This window comes from Panthera uncia, assembly GCF_023721935.1.
Source record: "Panthera uncia isolate 11264 chromosome A3 unlocalized genomic scaffold, Puncia_PCG_1.0 HiC_scaffold_12, whole genome shotgun sequence".
Taxonomy (NCBI): domain Eukaryota; kingdom Metazoa; phylum Chordata; class Mammalia; order Carnivora; family Felidae; genus Panthera; species Panthera uncia.
In genome coordinates, this window is record NW_026057579.1 from 29,398,221 (window position 1) to 29,417,436 (window position 19,216).

General features: G+C 44.6%; 2 long non-coding RNA genes across 3 annotated transcripts in view; one reads left to right on the forward strand and one right to left on the reverse strand.

Moving 5' to 3' along the window:
- Positions 1 to 751: 751 nt before the first annotated feature.
- On the reverse strand, positions 752 to 10,057 carry LOC125937666 (uncharacterized). Its single transcript, XR_007462462.1, has 4 exons — positions 9,891 to 10,057; positions 7,668 to 7,877; positions 1,410 to 1,678; positions 752 to 888 (listed from the first exon to the last, which is right to left on the reverse strand). It is a non-coding gene; the product is annotated as an uncharacterized LOC125937666 (long non-coding RNA).
- A 60-nt stretch (positions 10,058 to 10,117) lies between these two features.
- LOC125937665 (uncharacterized) overlaps positions 10,118 to 19,216 on the forward strand; it is a 73,268-nt gene continuing 64,169 nt past the window's right edge. Inside the window, exons 1-2 of one of the 2 annotated variants that reach the window (XR_007462461.1) lie at positions 10,118 to 10,565; positions 18,223 to 18,377. This is a non-coding gene — a long non-coding RNA (uncharacterized LOC125937665). Of the gene's footprint in view, positions 10,566 to 18,222; positions 18,418 to 19,216 lie in introns of those variants that run through there. The other variant, XR_007462459.1, reaches the window with a different exon arrangement.

Genomic DNA, 19,216 nt, shown 5'->3' on the forward strand with positions numbered 1-19,216 from the left:
AAGAATGTTTTCATAATGTTTTTAGTGATTACCGATCGTAATAATCCTAATGTTTTTAGTGATTACCAATCCTAATAATAATGCTCTAATATCATGAGAGCTATCATTTCCACTTAGTGATGACCTTGCTGAGCTCAATTAACCTGCCCTGAAAGATCACAGAGCAAATGTGTGACAGAGCTTGCATTTGAACCTCAGTGTGTCTGACTCTAAAGGTTAGCCTTTCCTCCCTGTTCCTACCATTTCTTACTTTAAAGGATTATATGTTTAACTGATAAGTAAATACAAGAGTTAAGGTGTTAATAATTCTGCTTTTATTGAAGACTGACGAAACCTCAATCTCTGGAGAAGGTCAGAACAAAGATGTGGCAATGATAGAAGGAACTGTTGTGTCTTTAACTTTCTTAGAGGTGTTTGGGGTCACCTTTGAGAAAAACTTTAGGGACTGCATTTCCTGGCAGGTAGGGAGAGAGGAATTACTCTTAGCCAAAGGCAGAGTCTTTGCCTGTGGAGATAAGGACTTTATTCCTTAACTGCATATTCTTCATAATAGGCTAGATTTTAATGCTAGAGCAATTTCCAATACCTGGGAAAGAATTGCTTGCTGTAAGCTGGCTGGATTCTGCCACCTGGGGTGTTTTTCCCATTAAAAAATTATTTTATATGTAACCTAATCATCCGGTTTCCAAAAACTGTTCCCAAAATTAGATTACATTTCATATTTAATACCAAAATTATGACCCCATGAAGACTTCTGACCTAATTGTCCTTCTTTATACTTTTCTCTTGTTCTTTCTGACGCTTCTCCAGGATGCTAACTCATCTGAACGTGTGTTCAGAATGGAGTCCCACATATTTTTCCACTTGGGGCTTACTTCCATCTCACCACTGTCAAATAAAAAACAAATCTGGACTTAGTAAAGAGAGACTTTATTTGAAAGGATTGTTTCAAGGATTATTTCAAGGATTCTTTCTCTGATCATGTGGTCGGAGAGTTCTACTATTGTAATAATAGATCAGCAAGGTTTATGATCAAGGTTTAGGCAGAGAGAGTTTTTTCTTTTGAGGAAAATAAACAAGACCAGAAATAACCATGTGTGTGGAACAGGGATGAAAGGGTGGCTGATCACATCACAGAAAGTTATACTCTGAGGTCAGCCTGTCCTTGGGGAGTGGATGGGAATCAAGGAGAGGCTGGATGCTGGCTCAGGCTCAGGTCAGAATTCAGGGATTAGAGAGAAAAGAAACTTAACCAGAATTGGATTCATAAGCACTTTGTTCTGATTGTGGGGTAGGGGGCGGGGGGAGCAATCATCATAGGCAATCATGTATGAGACAAAGAATGGAAATGTGGAGGTTCTGTGTCTGGTCTTACCATATATAAACAAGGGAGCGTCTGCGAGTCTTACTTAGGTCATTTGGAGAAGGATGTTACTTTGCGGCAGGCTGTTTCCCAGAACACCAAAGAATGGGTGGGAGGTTTCTTAGCCGCAGCTGTTTTATAGGATGACAGTGCCAGGATAAAGTGCAGCTTTGTCGCCACATTTCTCACTGTTGTGGGATCACCTTGTTGCCAGACATACTTGTCTTCTATGGATGACAAGGCCTCCACCACTGCTCTAGGCTCCAGAACGGGATTGTCTTCTTCACCTTCCCAAGTATGGAGGAGAAAGTTCCACTGTTCCAACAGAGCACAGCCAAGACGGGGGAAGAAAGAAGGAAAGCACATCACAGGCAATTCCTCATAATAATCATGTTAGGTCATGCTTGTTTTCGGGTTCAAGTTCAAGCCCAGACTACACTTTGGTTAAAGGTACAAAAAGTGAGTCTTCATTTTCTTTCCCGGGATTAACCTTTTCACAGGATGGTACAGTGAGATGATTCGCGTACATAAAGTAAAAATCCAGCCTTACTTAGTGAGGGACCTTGACTTTGGATACCAAGTGGGGACAGGAAGATGATCATACCAACAGGGCTACATCCCATAAAGCCACACATGAAGTCTAGGATGTCCAGTCAATATTGAGCCCAGTCTTGTTCTTTTTACAACACCTCCTTCCAGGACGAGACATAAAATATGGCAGCATATCCTTGCCCTTCTTGAACCCTTTTCACCTTAGCTTGCTTCTTCTGGTAACGTTGTCTATCCAGAGAAGAATACACAAAACTTACCATGAATAGCAATTACTTTATAGGCATAGTCATCTAAATTCATCCAGAGGAAAAGAGCACTTATCTTCAAAGAAACGATGGACAAACATTTCTGCTCTCATCTGGCATCTTGCACCTGGGTAATTCCTGCTCATCTTTCAAGGCTCAGCTTAAATATTATTTTCTCAGGACAACTTCCCCAATTCCACATTTAGTGGTCCTCAGCTTACAGATTCTTAATAGCACTTTTTTTTTTTTACTTCCTCGTTGCCTTTAGGGCACTTTATATGTTATTCGTGTCATTTTTGCTTATTTTATCTGTCTCCTATGATACAGCCTGTGAACATCATGAGAAACGTATCTGACTTGTCACCACTCTTATTTGCCTGGTGTAGAGTTTCTGTCCATAAATATCTGAGTAAAAATTTATAGAGAAAAGCTTTACTGGGTCTAAGACTTCAGCATTGAAGTTGAGGATGACCTAATTATTCCTAAAAACAATAGGTAAGATTGCTTATCTTTGCATAAGCCTATATGGCCCAGGTGCTGTGCCTTTCGTTTTGTTTTTGTTTTTATTTTTCTTTGTTCAGAAAGTCACAGCTTCCCTTGAAGGTAAATTGGAGTCTCCACTCTTGAGTGGTAGAGAAAATATGCAAGAACTTTTGAAATGGTAGTTTTTCTAATTTCTACACCCATCACGATTGTTAAAATAAGGGCTTAGTCACAGCCTGAGTCTGAGGTTACATATGTTATTTTCAGAATTAATGATGTATAGTGTAATTTGAGCTCTGAAAATGATAATACCTATATTCATCCTGTGATTTACCATTTTCAAAGCAATTTCACATTGGCTCATTTCATCCTCATGAGTACCTTTTGAGAAAAAAACAGTTTTTACACCCATTTTACAAGTGAAGAATCTGCAGTCCGTGTCTATTACTTGGCTTCCCCCAAGACAGGCTGCTGAGAGCAAACTGGGGTCTAGCCCAGGCTTCCTGACCACATCCAATGCACCTGACACAACTCTCTCATTGCTGAGTCAACAGCAAAGGGGACTTGGCCCATTTCTATCTTAGTTTCAAATAGATTGTGTGTCTTTGGCCTCCTTTTCCAAATGAGAGCCAGTTGGGTTTATCTCAAAGTGGATGCTGTTCTTTGGCACTGAGCCTTCTTTTTCAAAGGATATTCAGAGCTGGCAAGGATCTCACCAGTTACTCAGTCCAACGCAACATCCCCACCATGTGGCTGTCCAGCCTGAACTTGAATGTCTGACCTGACGGAGAACTCACTCCTATACACATTCACCTGTAAGTAGTTATGTTGGCTTTCAATTTAGGAGACCTTGAGAGAACTAGTGTAATCATCCTTACTTTACACAAGGTGCAACTGAGGCACACAACATTTAAGCAATTTGCTCAAGGTTGCGCATAGAGTAAATTGCAGATTCTAGATTTGACCCCCCGGCATGCTGACTCTTAGAGCCCCCTTGCTAAATAAGCACATATTCTGCCTCTGTACCTAATCAGTATCTCCCCCATTGCTTCAATGAAGGTTATAAACCTTCCAGGTATTCTGACGCCAATTTTAATGAACATGGATGCATGTCCAAGTGATGGGGATTAAGGAGAGGAACACATTATTTAGAGATTTGGATTTTGGCTTGGTTGGAGAGCTTGGCTGTGGCAGGACAGGATTCATCACATCCAAAGGAAGTGTGTTAGCGAAATATTTTCTTCTTTAAATGCTCCTAATCAGCCCATTGTGGTTGTAGAAATTACCCTTTCTGGTGTAAGGCAATGATTACAATCAGGGTAGAGATCTGGCTTCGTTGCAAACTCTGTTTAGATTCTAAGGCAGTTCCGACTCCTCACCACAACCCAGTTGCAATCTGCCATCTTTAAGACCGGGTGTGAGGTGGGACTGCCTAGCCATACAGTCTGGAGTGGACAAAGGACGCGTTTATGTTTCTCCATATCTGCGTTCAACTTAGCTCATGAGCCACCTATTTTTTTTTTCTAAGGCAGAAAACTCAACCTTGCAAATTAAGGTAAGTCAGTCATTTTTATTTAAAACTCAGGGGTGCCTGGATGGCTCCGTTGCCTGAGTATCTGGCTCTTGGTTTCAGCTCAGGTCATGATCTCACCATTTGAGGTCCAGCTGATGCACACTGACAGTGCAGAGCCTCTCTCTCTGCCCCCACCCCCCACTAGCACACACTATCTCTCTCTCTCTCTCTCTCTCTCTCTCTCTCTCTCTCTCTCTCTCAAATAAAACTTTAAAAAAATGAATAAAAAATAAAATCCAATCTCATTTAGGTAGCTACTACGTCAATTCCATTTCTCCCAGTCCCTCCCCTTTCCTTCTCTTCCACTGGGGAAGAATCAAGGTGCAAAAGTCTGTGCTAGCTCCAGGTTGGGGTGGGGTGGGGTGAGCATAGAACCTCAACCCATTATGTGTTCTTACAGGCCACCGCTGAGGTTGTCTCATTCTTCCAGGTCTTGGTCGCACCCCTGTCCCTGCTGGGACTGTATCATCTGCTTGCGGACTCACCTATAGGTGCCTATAGATGTAACACACCCTGTCTCCTCCTTGTTCCAGCCTGGAGGGCTCTTCCTATTGGCTAGCACTCTCAGATACTCTTAGATGCTTCCATGACAGGGCTGTAGGACTCTCCACAGGGCCTTCTCTGGGTCTCCTTATAGCTGTTTCTGTTCCACCCTCTGGCTTTTTGTAAAGCAAAGAGCTCTCCCCCACAGCAAGAGAGATAAACCTTCTCTGCTTTGAGAGCCTCCAAAGTTATTTGAAGTTGTCAACCACCCTTCCCTCCCAAGGTTTTGACCCCAAAAGCGGATCAAGAAGTGGTTTCCCAACCAACCTTCACATGTGCAGACACGTTTCTATCTCGTCCCAAAGCTTTCCCCATTACCCATGTTCAGTACACAACTTTACTTTCTTATTTCCTTGTCTAGTTGCTACACAGCTCTTAGGTCAGCCTTGCCTCTTCCTTTCTCCATAGTTGAAGCTGAACTCTACATTCCGAGCACTATAGTTCTTGAAGAGCTAAAATCAACAACAATGACAATGACAAAAGTCCTCTTCAGTTTTCAAAGTTGTTAAAATAGGATATTGAATGAGGCTTTTCCTATTGTCCTGGAATTTTGGCTGAAGCCCCAAACCTGGAACAGTAAGTACTGTGACATTCTAAATAGAGCACCAAGTTGCTGCCAGTTAGTACTTCCAGTGCTAGTGAAAAGGTTGCCAAACCAGGCTCCTGATCCCCCACCGTCCCCTCCCCAAACAACCTATGCAAACAGGAGACTGGCAATTCCAAGGGAATTGGTTACAGGACAAGAAAACTTTACAGTAGCAGTCATGTCTGAAGCTTTTACCTTTTCCTTGGGTTGGGAGCGGGAAGGGGTTCTCCAAGAGAATCATCCAGAGAGTTCTTTGAGGTCAGAAAGAAAGGGACTGGGACCACCCTCCCCAGGTGGATATTGCCGAGTTGCAAAAGTCACAGGTCACTGCAACGAAGCCCATCAGAGTGTAGCACTCACAGGTTACTCTTAAGGGAGCTTAATACGAGCGTCCTGGTAAACATAGAAATGTGTGCCTGCTTCTAGCCCAGAAACAACAGGTCACTGGAGCCCCTGTGACAGCAGGGTGGGGAAACAGGGCATCCAGTGGCAGACTGCTTGCGCTCCTAGTGTTTAGTGCAGCAGGGTGTTTGAGAATGGCCCAAATGGATGGTGCAGAAAGTAGCTAAACTTGAACCATCTCTTAGCTATCCAATAGGGTATCTTTCAGGGGCAAGGGGAAGCCAACATCTGTGGGAGTGTTCCCAGGGACAGAAATTGAAAAGGGAGTGATTGGCTAATGGTCCAGTTGTCAATGTCAGGAATTTGTGCAGGGATGAAATTCACACAATGGATTCTGGACCCCTTGGAAGAATCAGCATGTGACACCTGTCTCATGGAGGACATCACTAGTCAGCATAACTACAGAGGGCCACTAGAACCAAACCTAATAAATGAGAAGAATGTTTGCCCCTTTCCTGTATATTCCTACTCTTCTTTCAGTAAGAGCCTCAATGGGAAGAGGGAGGTGTCCAAGGTGTCTAGGTCTCCAGGCTGGGTTAGGGATGGCCTGAGTATAAAGCTTTCTCTGGATGAGACAAAGTACCTTTTGCTGTATGCTCGAAGGGACATCTGTAGTACCAAAAAGGGAGCACTAGTCTTGAAAACAGGACCTGCTCTTAAAACCAAGAGTGGCCATAAAGTCATAGATCTGCTTGAGTTGTCATCAAAGAGCCAGAAATACATCCGGAAAGGAATACAACGTTTTCCTACAGGCTGAGCAACAGTGAGTGAGTTACTGAGTTAGTTACTGCCTCTGTGCCAAGACCGGGTTAGGAGATCAAGGGTTTAAAAGGTGGTTCTCGCTGGAGTCTTTTGAGACCTCCCTTTTTTATGGTTGTTAGTCTTACCCTCAAACAGTTTAATGGTAGAATGGTGGCAGGTAAGGAAAAATTACAACGCAGGAAAATATATCAGTTAATATTTAAAACAATCTTTCCCCTCTATGGGAAAAATGGTCTGGATGCTATCAAGATTTTTTTTTGAGTTTTATTTATTTATTCTGAGAGAGAGAGAGCGAGCATGTGGGAGGGACAGAGAGAGAGGGAGACACAGAATCCGAAGCAGGCTCCAGGCTCCGAGCGGTCAGCACAGAGCCCGACGTGGGGCTCAAACTCACCAACCATGAGATCATAACCTGAGCCAAAATCAAGAGCCAGTCGCTTAACTGACTGAGCCACTCAGGCGCCCCAAGATAGATAGATAGATAGATAGATAGATAGATAGATAGATATATTTTTTTTTTTTTTTTTTTAATTCTAGCTTCTTTTCATGATGGTGTTGTTGCTTCCTTAGATAGGAGTAGGGGGTGAGAAAATTATTTTTCTTAAGATATCTTTATTTTTGGTTCTTTTTTTTTTTTTTTTTGTCCTTCTAACAAATTGATTCCAGATTAGTTCACTGTGTACATAGTTTGCAGAGAGCCAGGCTTATGGCACTGCCTCTTCAGACCCTGACCCTATATCCCAGACGTGTATTCTCTGCTCTTTAGGTAGTGGCAACAGTATTTTAACAAGCCTCCTACCCCACTCCTAGGTTTGTTCCCTCTAAAACATTTTCCACATTACTGCCAGAGAAATTGTCAAAACTTTATCCAATCCTCAGTCCTGTGTTTAAAACCCATCAATGACTTTCCATTGCCAGAGAAAACTTACTTTTATTCTGCAATAGTCTTTATGTTCCAGCACTCATCCAATCTCTTTTTCCTTCTTGTCTGTCTGTATCTTTGCTCATCCCCATTGAACTCCTTATTGCCTTCCACAAACATCATAGGTTTTGCTCCCTAAGGACCTAACCTCTCTCCTTGCCATTCCCTGTCTCCCCCTAGCCCCCCACCACCCAACAGGCACCACCCACCACTTTCCTCCTCTTATGTGCCAATACCTGGCGAACCTTCAGTCTTCCTGCAAGAACACGTCTTTGCAAATCTTTGGGCAGCGTTGTTTATCCTCCCTGCGTACTCTCCTCACGTCTATTATGGTTCTTTCTGTAATAGCCTTTTCTCTTTGCTGTATTTCTCTTCCACGAATATTTGCACATTAAGGGAAAATGGAGGGTATTTTCCATGACTTTATTCCCATAGACTGGTGCACCCTGATTGGAGAATAACAGAATGAAAATCATTTTAGATCTTTTATGGTTCCTCTCTTTTTTCAGATGTATTCAGTAAAGTGGGATATAGACTACCTCAATTCCTTGAGAGAACGAGATGTGGTATACCCTTCCACAGTGAATGTACTTAGCTTCCGAGGTTCCTGTGGTTTGCTTAGTGAGTTCTGTGAGTTTTTAAGCTGAGGACAGCACCAGACGAAATGAGGCCAGATTGAAAGAAATCTGTCATAGGACCAGGAAGAATTTAAATGAAGTACTTTTAAAAGCAGATTAGTGCTCCCATCCGCTGGCTATTAATGTCTCTCATTCCTTCCTGGAATTACTCTAGAAGACTGAGAGAAGTGTGAGAGAGAAAAGCAGAGGAACACTTCTTGCTATAACTTTCTTTTGTCCCACATCTGGTGACTGACAAGGACAGGATGGGCAGACTGTCTTTCTTGCCCAGAGCCATTTTAATCCATCATCATATTGAAGACGCTTCAGAATGAGAAGTGACAGCCCCCACCTCGCAAGGGCTCTGCTGGGGAAATACCTCTGCACCCGAGGTCCCAGAGGGTTGTCCAGACATGATGGGCCGCAGCTTCTGAGACCATGCAGGGAGGGGCGACAGCCACGGGGATGAGCAGGAGCCTGGCTGGAGGAGCTGTGGCCAAGGAGGAGGAAGGCCATTGAGTGGAGCGGTATCCGTGAGAAGCCACTGTAGGACAGTGTTCCCAGGCTGATCTCGTAGCTGGAAGGAGCTCACCAACTTTGCAAAGTGAGCGACTCCTTTTCCTGCAGCTCACCCCAGCTTCTCCTCAAGCAAGAGGAACATCAGATTGATCTTTCTCCTGTGTACCTCGCTGTTTTTGGTCTCCGGCAGGTCTAAATCCGGTTCCATCTCCCTTCATTTCCTTTCCCGCAGCATGGGTTTACCAAAATTAAGTTTTGCTGACTAACAATTCTCTAAGGCCTGATTTCACTATTATCTAAATAAGAACACTCGGTCTGATTCATCCTGGATTCAGGCTCTAAATGTGCCTTTAGAAGAAGTAACATTTATTTTGAGCTGACGGAAGTAGGAGATTGGCCTTGCCTTCCCCCTGCGATCAGTATTAGCTTTAGTCCCCGATTTACAAATGTTTGGGTCCTGTCAGGCAACACAAACATTTCAACATCAAAAGGCTGCTGGCCTTGAGATTTGGCCCTTCCAACTGGCAGGAACGACTCAGAGGCAGTGCTTTTAAAATGTTGTATAAAATGTATATATATTTATATATATTTTTTCTTTCCCCCAACAACTGATAACCTTTCTTGTACCAAAAATTGCTAGATTTGATGCAATTTGGTATGGTCTGCAGCACCGTTGGAAGGAGATTACAGCAGGGGCATTTGTGCCTTGGAACTTCTCTTCACAGTAACAGAAGTAGGAGAGAGAGAGAGATCATCCTTGGAAGAGATTTCGTGTGGTGACAGCAGAAGAGGGGAAGCCAGAGGATTCAAACGTTTCATCAACATTCTCTGAAGACAGACACTTTTGATTTCATAGCGTATGTTCAGTCTCAGAGATTTCAAGTCTAGGCTCTCTTAGTCAAGAAACAAAAAGAGTTTGGGGCACCTGGGTGGCTCATTAGGTTAAACATCCCTACTCTTGACTTTGGCTCAGGTCATGATCTCATGGTCCCTGGGACTGAGCCCTGCGTTGGGCTCTGCGCTGATAATGTAGAACCTACTTGGGATTCTCTTTCTCCCTCTACCTCCGCCCTTCCCCCATCCTCTCAAAATAAATAAATCTAATTTTAGCTGCAAAAGAGGAGGCGAGGAAGCACTAAATTTCCCTGTCATTAGCTGTCATACTAATATCCTAGGGCTGCTATAAGGAATTAATTTCCAAGGGCTGCTGTAAAAACAACAGAAATTTATTCTCTTCCTGTTCTGGAGGCTAGAAGTCCTAAGTTAAGTTAGTGGGGCCATGCTCCCTCTGAGACTCTAGGTAGAATCTTTCCTTGCTTCTACCTAGTTTCTGATGGTAGCCGGCAATCGTGGGTGCTCCTTGGCTTGCAGCTGTATCATTTATATCTCTGCTCTGTCCTTCCATGGTGTCCTCCCTGTGTGTATGTCTTCATATTGTCCCTTTTCTTATAAGTGCATGGGTCATATTGGGTTAAGGGCCACCTTTCTCTACTATGACCTCATCTTAACTAACTGTACCTGCAATGACCTTATTTCCAAATAAGGTCACTTTCTGAGATACAGGGGGTTAGAACCCAACATATCTTTCTGGAACACAAAATTCCATCCATGGTAGCTCTCTAGGAAGTTTGAGAGGTTGGACTTATGAAAGTCAATGGCAGCTGGCCATTGTGAGGTCATCGAATCAAGCACTTCCTGCTCCGCACCTGCCCTGCAGCAGCCCACTCCCAGACATCTGCGAACTGTGGTCATCCGTCCCAGGTTGGAATGCTTCTCCATGGTGCACGTACTTCTGCAGGATCCTAGTTTTGTTGTGGGAGATAGAGAGGCAACGTGGAGAGAGGAGGTGTCCTCAGAAATGTGTGCATAACACAAATCACCCAACTTGCTGCAGGTTCAGATTCCTGGGACTCAAGCTCTAGAGATGCTGTTGGCCATTCAATCATAGGTGTTCAAGTGGCTACGTTTTGAGAAACACTTACACAGAGAAGAGTCCAGGTAAATTTAATTTGAATTTTGAGTGAGCTAAATCCTGACTAGCTGTATGGCTGTGAGCAGAAAGAAAGCTGTTAAAGCCTTGGCTTTTCCCTCCTTAATCTGGAGAGATGATTAACAACACATACTGTAGGTGACTGTTTTAAGAATTAGAGATACTTTGGTATACCCAGGTAACTACAGCCCCACAGTTTCATGGGGGAGAATAGAGAGCCTTGTCTGGCCTCATTCAGAGGTGCCCTCCTCCTTCCTGGAGTCTGCCTGTGAGTCCTGGGGCTGTTTCCTGTGTAACCTGGGGTATTTTTAAATTTTTTTTTAGCCTTTATTTTTTAGAGAGAGAGAGCAAGCAGAGGAGGAGTAGAGAGAGGGAGACACAGAATCTGAAGCAGGCTCCAGGCTCTGAGCTGTCAGCACAGGGCCCTAGCACAGAGACTCGAACTCACGGACCATGAGATCATGACCTGAGCCGAAGTCGGCCGCTCAACCGACTGAGCCACCCAGGCACCCCTAACTTGGGCTATTTTAAGCACCTGTGCAGTTCTCTTCTGTGGTCCAATGTCATGAGCCTTCCCCATCATTGTTTGCTGTCGGTCAGCTTGGGCAGAAACTCTGACCAATGCCATCAGAAGAGCTGCTGAGATTAGCCCCTGCCCATTTGGTGGACCCAGTCTCCTGTTAACCCCTCAAGTCCCCTGGGAATTTTTTATCACCACTGACTCTGCCATGGAGACCTTCCTGGGTTTTTGATATGCTTCCCTTAGTGGCCCATCTCTCCTGGATATAGCTCCCAGCTCTGGATTCTCATTGCCCAGCATTCATTCTGGACCTTGCCCCTGAGCTGCTATCACTGGTTGGAATCCGGGTCTTTTTATGGGTGTTTTCAGACTGTTCTAGGTAGAAAATTCCCTTTTAATTTTGCAGGGTTTTGTTATTTCTGCCCAGGTTATTTCTGCCCATTGTTTATTTCTCTCTAGAGGCCTGGCACATCATCCCTGTGGCCCAATATCATAAGGATCTTCTTTTGAGACCGAAGACCTGTTTGTAAATTTCTGCACCCCAAATGTGATACAGTGCATATTCCTGGCAAATTCTTCTGTTCATATGAATCCAGTCTTTTAAATTTTTTTTTTTAACGTTTTATTTATTTTTGAGACAGAGAGAGACAGAGCATGAACGGGGCAGGGGCAGAGAGAGAGGGAGACACAGAATCAGAAGCAGGCTCCAGGCTCTGAGCCATCAGGCCAGAGCCCGACGCGGGGCTCGAACCCACACACCGCGAGATCGTGACCCGAGCTGAAGTTGGACGCCCAACCGACTGAGCCACCCAGGCGCCCCGAATCCAGTCTTTTAAAAACCTGATACCAGAGGGACGCCTGGGTGGCTCAGTTGGCTAAGCAGCCACTTCTTGATTTCAGCTCAAGTCATGACCTCATGGTTTGTGGGATCAAGCCCTGCATCAGGCTCTGTGCTGACACCACGGAGCCTGCTTGGGATTCTCTCTCTCCCTTTCTCTCTGCTCCTCCCCCACTCATACTTGCACTCTCTCACTGTCTCTCTCTCTCAAAATAAGTAAACATTGGGGCGCCTGGGTGGCGCAGTCGGTTAAGCGTCCGACTTCAGCCAGGTCACGATCTCGCGGTCTGTGAGTTCGAGCCCCGCGTCAGGCTCTGGGCTGATGGCTCAGAGCCTGGAGCCTGTTTCCGATTCTGTGTCTCCCTCTCTCTCTGCCCCTCCCCTGTTCATGCTCTGTCTCTCTCTGTCCCAAAAATAAATAAAAAATGTTGAAAAAAAAATTTAAAATAAGTAAACATTTTAAAAACAATAAATAAAAAAAAATAAAAACTTCATACCACGGTCTGACACCTACTTAAAACTGTAGGTAAATGAATTCCTTTCTCTAATCCAGCTGAGGCCCTGATTTCTATGTGTCATGTAATTAGGTTCCTGATGTATAGTAGGTCCTCAATACATGGCAACTGCATTGATTTTACTATATATAGTTACCTCAATTTAAAAAAAAAAGTCTTTCTTACATAAAGCCAAAGTTTTATCCCCTAAACTTTATGCTGTTCTCTAAGTTATACAGAATAAGCTATTCTCTCTTACCAGTAAAGTTTAGGCTCCTAAATCTGACTGAATTCTATAATGATTTTATTATGGAAGAAATCCAGAAATTCATAAGCATTGAGTATACCCAGTGCTACAGTGACATTTCCTTTCCTTTACATTCCTCCCTTGCCATGTTAGGTCAAGGTCAGATTTTGTTCTTTCAAGGGCTCCATGACCAGGAAGTTGTCTGATCACCAAGCGGGGAGGAGGAGTCTGAGAGAACCTAGTCCAGGATCCTGCAGTGTGGTATTCCTCCAACTTTACAGGGATCCCCGTCGTTTAGAGGGCATGGGAAAACAATTGCCTGGACCTTGCTCCCAGAGTTTCAAGTTCATCACGTGTGAGTGGGGCCTGAGATGCATATCTGAGAAATACGCATTTCTAAGATATTCCCAGTGTGGTGCGCCCTGAACATCCCTGCTCTAGGGGAAGCTCTTCCTGCCTTTCAGATCCTTTACCAGCTGCTCTGCTCTCCTAGGTGCCAACAAGTCATGGCTGACCCTTCTGTTGCCCTTAGCCTAACACAAACACCTACCTCCAGGTGGGTGGAATACCTGTTGTGGTTTGTGGTCAGGTGCTTCCATGTGGAGCCAGACCAAAGCCCATCTCCCATGGAACCCATATCGTTGCTGAGCTGTTTCTCCTGCCCTGCTTCCCTCACTCCCTTCTCCTCAGAGCCTCTCCCCACAATCACTTAACAAGAATGCTATTTTCTTCCTCTGCTCCTAGAGAATCCAACCTAAGATGAATCCTATTCATATTTTTGTCCAAATCATCTTTTTTTTTTAACGTTTATTTATTTATTTATTTATTTATTTATTTTTGAGACAGAGAGAGACACAGCATGAACGGGGGAGGGGCAGAGACAGAGGGAGACACAGAATCGGAAGCAAGCTCCAGGCTCTGAGCTGTCAGCCCAGAGCCCGACGCAGGGCTCGAACTCGCGGACCGCGAGATCGTGACCTGAGCTGAAGTCGGACGCTTAACCCACTGAGCCACCCAGGCGCCCCCAAATCATCTTAATATGTATAAAGCACCAATTATGCACTGGTGCTGTATATAGAGGCACGTTAAAAAAAAATACACGTCCAGCCCCATCCTGGTCACCGCATGTACCCCTGCCCTATAATCAGAGTCCGAAATGTGTCACTGCATTCTGCATCCTAGAATCCTGCCTCCATTTTGCAAGAGTGACATTGCCCCTTAAGATACTGAATTGGCAAACCTGATGGATGCAGGCCCTCTCCTACCTTATGATCGTCCGGGCCACCACACTGCCTACGGAATGACACCCAGACTTCCTGGTTAGAGATTAAAAACTCTAGAAACTGCTCCAACTAGTTTGCTAATGCTCCCGGGGCATCTGCATGATTGCCTCACCCAAGCCAGCATACTTACTGTATGTGTTGTGTTCAGCTGGGCTCAGACACCTCTTTCTTTTCACGGACGCTTTCAAAGGAGCTTTTCATGACTTTTCGGTCTGATGGAGTCCCCGTTCCGTGTTTTCTTAACAAACTCTGTGTGCTTCTTCGAGAGTGTTTGTTTGCTTCCTCCAACCCCCAACACCTACACAAAGCTTCATAGCACTGTCTTTTTCTCCTGAGTACCCAGAAACTGACTCACTGTAGGCACTCAATTATTCAGATTTGCTTCTGCTTTTCCTACTTATGAGCTGTATAATTTGAAGCACGATAGTTATTCCCTCCTATCTTGAGTTACCTCATCCGTGAAGTGGGACAGATAATATAGTAGATCTGTGAGTAATGCAAGTGGAAGTGTCTAGCACAATGCCTCTGAAGATCACAAACACAGTAATGTCACCTCCCCTCTGTCAACACCCATCAAACCGTATTCCCTTCTGAGGTTCTCTGCACCTTTCTAAGTTTTAAACTCCCTTCATGGCCTAGGCTTCCCTGCCCTCAGAAATCTTTCCCATTTTGGTCTCTGACGGTCGGTGCCTGTGAGGGTGAATATGGAGACCACCTAAGAAAGTGGTGGCTGGTTACGGCCTATGGTCAACAGCAAAGGGTGTATCTTAGCCCTTCTTCCCCTTCATCACTGCATGGATTCTCCCCCCAGCCAGGAGCTCAGGGCCCCCTGCTGCATGGTATGAAAATAAGGCAGGAGAAAATGTTCATTTTCATATCTTGCTCTGCCTCTGCCAGGTCGAGTGATGATGGATAAGTTATTTTCTGGCTCTGATGGGCTTGTAAAATGTGGGTGGGAGCGGGGAACATCTCCCACGATGGTTTGAAAGCAAAATGGGAGAGCCTGTATGAAAATTTCTGACACGAAGCCGGCTTATAATTGTGGGTGCCATCTACATTAATGATTGATAAATGCAGTTGCCTGTGCAAGAGATGAGGCCCTGAACTAAGTCCACAGCGATGGAGATAGGGAAAGTTAGATTCCACTGACTTTGGCAATGAAATTATGTCCGTATAGCTCAAATATATGCTCAGTGAATAAAACAGACTCAAACGTGCAGAGAGAGTACTTGGAAATGTGCAAAGGCACTAAAATCTCCATCTTTTTAGAGTTGGGCTAAGGGATGAGTAGTTTAAAACCTCTGAACTATTTACTTGATCTGGTCTTTCAACCACATAGTCTTTCAGCACACCTCTGCTGTGCAGATTGGTGCAGGAAGTCTTCATAGGCTCTTAATCAAAGCTTGTAATTAATTTGCCTAAAAAGAAAGAATGTGCTGTGGTGCTGAAAGCTGGATTATAATCCTGGAGTAGGTGGGAGGAAAGTTTTTTCCCATGGAAACTGCATTTTTTAAAAATAATGAAGTTGAATCGAACCATGGCAATGATTGTGATTTTGGAAGTCTGAAGACATAAGGCCTGGCATCGACATTGGTTATGGAAAGGCGGCAGAAGGAAAGGACAGGAACACATGGTTTGGGCTAGGAACGATCTGAGTTTGAGTCCGCGTTTTGCTACTGGTTGTGCAAAACTGGGCAAGTGATTTCTGCATTTTGGTTTTCTTGAAGACTGAGATTGTCATTATTTAAAGTTTTTGTGTTAAATATTTCACATAAAGTAAACGTAATGCTTTCAACTTGTGGCGGATACTTCAAATAGTGGAGATCAGGGTCAAAGAATACGATTGGATGGTAAAGCCAACTAAAGCCACCCAGCTTAAATACTGGCCTTGGGAAATTTTTATTCCCACGATCTTTTGAATTCTGGCAAATTATAAAGTACCTTATAAACTTAAGATAATTCTATTGCGGTGAATCCATTAAATGAAGTAAAAGGAGAGATAATTCTAGACTGAATGTAGGACAGAGCACTCTCAGTTGTTAAACAGGGAGCCATTAGACTGGGGTGGCTCTAATACCTTGGCGGCTTATATAAGCAAACTGACACCTGAGACTGAGTCAATGCACTCAAAGCTGATATAGAAACTTAAGAACAGGCAACCACAAATAACCAACTAAACTTTCCCAGGTAAGACAGCTGCTTATGCTTCAACCAGTCGTAAAATTTATTTGCTTTGCTTCCAGGTCTTCCCCATAAAACACTGCCCCTGGAACCTGTTGGTGAGGTGCTTTCAATCACCTTGGGTTCAGCATTACCTGATTTGAACCCACGTACGCTCAAACTCGTTTGGTGAGATGCTGTGCGAGGTGTGGGGGCGGGGGTAGTGAAGATGTTGGCATTTCGATTTACGATTTACGTATATTGAAGGTACTTGGCTTAACTTCCGAGGACGAGATCTCAACATCACATCACGTGTCCCAGCTCCCCGCTATGCGGCATAAACTCACAGCATGGAAAAGTGGGGACAAGAAATTGTTCTTAAAGTGCTCATGCCTGCTTCCGCTCTTCTCCACTTGCCTCTTTGTAATCCTTCAGACATGTAATTTGCTTCCAGCAAAATCAAGTATTCCAGTAACATCCAGTCATGGTGCTGGATGCCAGGAATAAAATAATCAATGAACCTAGGAGGGACAGCTCACTTTGGTGGAGGAAACAAATATAGACAAAATATTAAAATAGAGTCATGTAAAAACACAACACGTAGATGAAAAGGTGTAAATAGATGTGTAGAGGAGGGTGCCTGTGGATAATAAAGAAGACTTCAAAACAGGAAGTGGTCCTTTCATGAAAGTAGAGACCAAGTAGAATTTCCCAGTTGGATGAGCGAATCGGTAATCCTGGGAACGATGATGACGTGAGCATAAAAGTCATGAAGACCATAGACTTTCGATTTTCTTGAGTGTTGGGTGACTCTGTGGGAGAAATAAAGGATAAGGCTGAAAATGTATTTAGGGATTAGCTCCTGAGTGTGACCGCATCTCACGAGACACATTTCAGAGCCATGGAAAAACTTCGGGCAGGTGTATGAATACCGATTACGCTTCACACCTCCTGCCAGGAGGCTGATGCAGAGCTCACTCCAGTTCCCAGAGCTGTGACAGCAGGAAGCGCTCCAGCTTTCACCTCCTCTTCCTCACTGCCCCCAACTCATCTGCTGGCCTGAACCCCCAGACCACTCTGTTCCCACATCACCTTTTAGAATTTCTCTGGTTTCGAAGTATACAAGGGGATGGATCAGGCAGGTGCACTAGAAGAAATCCTACTACACAGAAGTCTTCAGAGAAGCCACAGAAAACAGGCAACTGGGTCTGGGGAAATAGACGAACGGGTGATGGGGAATATTCAGGAGACACAAGTGACACTCAGTTGTAACTACGTGTGGGTTGCAAAGAAGATGGGACTTCATGACCTGGATCCCTGGGAGAAAATGATGACACTAAATGAGACAGGGCATCAATAGACCTGCTTTTTAAAAATTCTTTATTGTTATTTATTTTCTCTGTCGTCTCAGACTTGTCAGCATGTTTTCCCTCTTGAGTCCTGGTACTCAGTGAATGAAAACACATGGCAGCCACACTTTCCAATGGAGCCGCTACACTCACTGTGGGCAGGACTCACGGGTATCCGTGAGTATCCACGGGTCCTTGTCACAAAGCTGACTTTCCTTTCACCTGGTACATTTGGGCAGGTGAGGGGAGGCCTGCCTGAGTCAGGGGGAGGCGGCACTCTGACTTCTAGCCCACTTCGTTGGCCGGTGGCTTACTTGCTGCCACCATGTGGCATGTCACAGCTGCTGTTGTCCTGTTGTCCGTATACTTCTGTCTCCTGAAGCGCTGGAGGGGGTTCTCTGGTCAAGGGAGTGTGACTGCCAAGCGCTCCCGCCTCAGGCTCTTTACTCATGAGGTGGATGGAGCCGTTCTCAGGTGCCTTACAACCAGTTATAAATTATTTTCAGCGAGCTAAGGTCAAAGGCATGGAGAGAATAGAAAGTGACAACACTGAAGATTTATATGACCCCTCTCCTACAAGGAGACCAAGCGCTTCAAATATATGATCTAATTTGCCCTCCTCTGATGCCTGGAAAAAGGAGGGTGTGCGGGGGAGGCAGCGATTAGAGGCAGGTAAGAAGGCTTTGGTTAACAACCTTGAATAATCCATAAGGCAGCACGGTTCCCTTCTCTTTCATTGTGCTTTAGGGTTTCTTCTTTCTTTTCTTTTTTGAGAAACAGAAGCCGACTGACCTTTCCAAGACGGCTTTTGAGCTCTGTGTTTCCCTTCTTCGGCGTGAAGGCCTTAAGCAAGATGGAGAGGATGATTCCACATTCCGTGAGCTGCCTTGCGTTCCATTCCTTAAGGAAGTGGCATGCTGATGCCAAAGGTACCTTAATTATCAGACCAAATAAACAAGCAAACTGTGATATGGAGAAATTTATGATGCGGCCGTTCCTAAAAAGAAAGTTAAATATCGAAGATGGATGACTATGGCTGCAGCGAGCTCCCAAGATGGATTTCCACGTGTGTGCGTTCCACCATTTGTTATCTGAAACTCTCTAGTGGATGAGAATTCGAGGTCATGCCTCTTTCAGAGAACACAGGTTTTAAGTGGACCATGGCTGGTAGCACGTATCTGACTTGTCCAGTGTTACAAAGGAAGCTGGGGGGAACTCTGACCTCATCCCAGGTGTCCTGACTTCCTGTCCGTGTCTCTTGCTGTGCCCCTGTGTACGAAGCCACTTCTGCCACACCTGAGCACTGTTTCCGTTCCCATTTCCCATGCACAGAGAAGGAAGTTGATAATGGTAAAAATAAATATGACCAAGGCAATGCAGACCAGTAAAGGGCTTAGGGGAAGGACACAGGAGAAGAGATAACTGGAATTTAATCTATTACATGCACAGCTTTGGGTAAAGGCGATAAAGGGAGGGCGACTATTTACAAATTGCACAGGGCTGTCAGGGAGGATTTGGGGAGCCCAGACCTGGCAATGGGCAAATGAGTCTAGTCAGGATGTGGGCTTTCAGGAAATCTCCAGGGAGAAGAGCAGGCCAAAGACAAGGGAACCATCATTCAGCAGCGGTGACAAAGAGCAGTGAGAAAGATCTTGGGAAGACAGGCAAAGTGACCCCAAAGACGGACCATGTTACTTTAGCAACATGTATGTGAATTTCACATGGGCCATGCAGGGCATGAACTGCCCCAGGGAACATTCTAAACTAC